Source organism: Oncorhynchus mykiss, chromosome 1 (genome assembly GCF_057628025.1).
Source record: "Oncorhynchus mykiss isolate SJ-2025 chromosome 1, ASM5762802v1, whole genome shotgun sequence".
In the NCBI taxonomy this organism is placed as follows: Eukaryota; Metazoa; Chordata; class Actinopteri; order Salmoniformes; family Salmonidae; genus Oncorhynchus; species Oncorhynchus mykiss.
In genome coordinates this window covers 28,240,001-28,243,887 of record NC_143022.1, presented here as the reverse complement: position 1 = coordinate 28,243,887, position 3,887 = coordinate 28,240,001, and the positions used below count along the sequence as shown (strand labels likewise).

General features: G+C 45.0%; 1 pseudogene; it reads right to left on the bottom strand.

The window, feature by feature from the left end:
* Nucleotides 1-1,722: 1,722 nt before the first annotated feature.
* The window catches only part of LOC110532115 (plasmanylethanolamine desaturase 1-like), a 28,936-nt pseudogene continuing 26,771 nt past the window's right edge, over nucleotides 1,723-3,887 (bottom strand).

Sequence of the window (3,887 nt, the reverse complement as noted above, 5' to 3'; positions counted from 1 at the left end):
AGGGAGCTGGTGAAGCAGCAGAGTGGGTTCAGGATCACCTGTCTGTCTGTAAACTACTACATTAATTATCCTAACCTGCTGCATTAATGATCCTGACCTGCTGCATTAATGATCCTAACCTGCTACGAAAAGTACATTTTTACAAAAGCTGTATTGCATCTAGACAAAACCTGTCTGGATGGTTCATCTACTGAAATAATCACAACCTACAGAAGACAGAGAACATGTGTTCGGAACCATGTATCACATAAGATTAAGCATTTTCAAGGAATACCTATTTACTCAAGAGATTGTGAATGATTACAACCATACTCTTGTCCCTCTGGCTTTAGGCTCTATCCTATCGTCTTTAGGCTCTATCCTATCGTCTTTAGGCTCTATCCTATCGTCCTGGATTATTTAAATTTTTTAAAAATTTTACGCCCTTTTCTCCCCAATTTCGTGGTATCCAATTGTCAGTAACTTGCCTCATCGCTACAGCTCCCGTACGGGCTTGGGAGAGACGAAGGTCAAAAGCCATGCTTCCTCCGAAACACAACCCAACCAAACCGCACTGCTTCTTAACACAGTGTGCATCCAACCCAGAAGCCAGCCGCACCAACGTGTCGGAGGAAACACTGTGCACCTGGCGACCTGGTTAGCGCCACAGGAGTCGCTGGTGCGCGATGAGACAAGGATATCCCTACCGGCCAAACCCTCCCTAACCCAGACGATGCTAGGCCAATTGTGCGTCGCCCCATGGACCTCCCGGTCGCCCTAGACCACTGCGCCACCCGGAAGGCCTCGTCCTGGAATTTTGAGGTTTTATAAATGTTGGCATGACCCAGCGACAATCAGCAGTTGAAACAACAAAACAGACTCCCTGCCACTGTTTCTGTAAAAAGCTGAGGGATGGGGCTAGAGAAATCTCAAATTCATAGACAGAACTATGGATGCAAGGACTGACCATCCATGACATCAAAATTATAGTTTGTACCATGTTTTGAGGTTATGTGTTGTTTTTGGTTGTTTCGCCCCAAGTATGGAGCAACGTAATGGCCTTCTTTCATCAAGCTGAACTTGGGATCCAGATCTGACAGCCTCATTCTCTGTGTCATGTAAGACAATGCCTGAGAAGGCAACATGGTTTGTTCCTTGGAGAGCCCATCCTCCAGAAACCTCTTACACTGACACAATAAAATTAAAGCTCATTGGTTAAGAGACGTAAGAAGATGCAAGCCCATTGGATGGAAGGATGAGCAGTTTTCATCTCAAAGGCCAACCTCTAGTCTGCCACTGGACCTTTAGGTTCAAATAGTCTTTAAAACTGTTGACTGCTTCTCTTGCAACACAAAAAAAGCAAACAGCACACAAAAGTAAAGAATGGTTGGATCTTGCAAATATCTAGAAGGCCACATTACCAGTGTCATTGCTGAAGTGCTGTGCTCTGACGAGGAAGTATGTTGACGTGTTATAGTATAAGGGGTAAGGAGATATGGTGGAAGAGGGTGAAAAGCAGAGAAACACACCCCACCCTCTGTCCTCCAGCCACAAACCCACACCCCACTGTCCTGCTGATACAGAGAGCTGCTGTGTTGACGTGCTCGTCGGAGCTCTGAAATGTCCCACTTGCTAACTGGTTGTAGTTATAGACATGCCGTATACAACCAGTTAGCAAGTGGGACATTTCAGAGTTTCCTAGTTGCGACTAGCACGTGAACATGGCAAGCGTGCCAGAGCCCTTCACTTCATTTTCTTGGTCCATTCCATGTCATCACTCTGAGGCTTGTGACCCGTCATTCTCTCTATCAACCTCTCCATCCTCCGCCAGAAGCTCATCTTGTCCAGAGGGTAGTTCGACCACCCTGAGAAAGAGGGGGATGGAATAAAAATAAAAAGAGAGAGTGAGGGGAATGGGAATAGGAAGAAATACATGAGGCACGTTAACAGGAAGACATCAAATGAAACATGCACACATCCCACACACAGCACTGTGCTCCAGGTAGCAGTGGTAGTAGATACATCAGCTCTCAGAGGATCTCTGCTGCCAGGGGAGAGGAAAGAGATCTGGCTTTGGCACCAGAGTAATGCACACACTTACAGTTATAAATATGTACTGTATCTCCACATACCATACATCACACAAGGACTGCTGAACTCAAATACCTCACATTCACCATCCACCCGTATCCATGCTATAGAATCGGACACCCATTCCTAGGAGGGTTGTACATCAACGATGTTTTAGTATTACACATAGACAGGAAGGAAGGGAGCGAACGTAGGTGGTCGTACATGCACGAAAACACATGTACAGTGCATTCGTAAAGTATTCAGACCCCTTGACTTGAAAAAATAATAATTACATAGCAGCCTTATTCTGAAATGAATCAACAAAAAAAATCCTCATCAATCTACACACAATACCCCATAATGACAAAGCAAAAACAGGTTTTTATATTTCTTTGCACATTTTATTACAAATGACAAACGGAAATATCACATTTTCCTAAGTATTCAGACTCTTTACTCAGTTCTTCTTTGAAGCACCTTTGGCAGCGATTACAGCCACAAGTATTATTGGGTATGACGCTGCAAGCTTGACACACCTGTATTTGGGGAGTTTTTACCATTCTTCTCTGCGGATCCTCTCGAGCTCTGCCAGGTTGAATGGGGAGCGTTTCTGCACAGCTATTTACAGGTCTCTCCAGAGATTTTAGAACTGGTGAACCTTCACCCCTGTATGAACTCAAAGACACACACACACACCCACACATTAATACTTTATTTCTATCCACAAAGATACTAGACATATTGGAGGAATTGCACATAACCATATCTCTACAGTATTTATTTTTAAATACACATACACATTAAGGCATTCACTATATATAAGCACTGTGCATACTCACATTAAATATAGGCATACAATACATACAGGTATCTGCCCAAATAAATTAAACACTTGAGCAAATGACAGACACAAAATATATTGAAAGCAGGTGCTTCCACACAGGTGAGTTTGCTGAGTTAATTCTTTTGGCTATCATGGCTAGAAGATATCTCAGACCTTGAAAGAGGGGTCTCAAAGAAGCATATAGGGTTGAACGTGTGTGTGTGTCTCAGCCACCAGATCTCAACCCAATTGAACACTAATGGGCAGAGATGGGCAATATTTGTGTCATGTATTTCAATTACTTCTCTTATTTTGTCATTTGTATTACGCTAGGCTGAACTACACTCCAATGTATTTTGTAACAAGATACCAAAAACTCTATTAGGACACTACGTTGGTGTTTCCTTTATTTTGGCAGTTACCTGTGCATCCACATGCTGCGAGTGCTTACAGTGTGTGCATGCATTTGTTTACGTAGGTCTGTACACCCACAGAGCAGAGTGTGTTGTGTTGTGACTGCAGTATGTCTGCAGTCCCCCTGTCCCTCAGGTGACACCCTCTCTGCAGGAGGAGAGCAGCTCTGCTTGTTTGTTTGATTTCTGCTCTCTGTCCCGCTCCCTCTCTCTCCCCATGCAGGCCTATTTGTTAGCACTGACAGCAGGTTAGCATTAAATATACATGGATATTTCCAGCCACTGGCACACACAAAGGCAGGCGGTGGGCTCCGGGGACACAGGCAGGGAGGGTGGAGGACTGGGGACAGAGCTGTGGCGCTCCCCTGTGGCAGCTTCCGTCTCCACTCTACTCATCACAGCCCCCACTAAGGTTAGGGACCAGGAAAAGGAGGGAGGGTCAGAAAGACAGTGCACACACACACACACACACGCTCACACAAACATGCACACACACACTCCTGTCTTCACACACACGCACATCTGGTGCCCATAGGGGAACAGGGTGACACACAAGTAACCTCTTTCCAGTGCACCCTCTCAGACACACACTGAATACC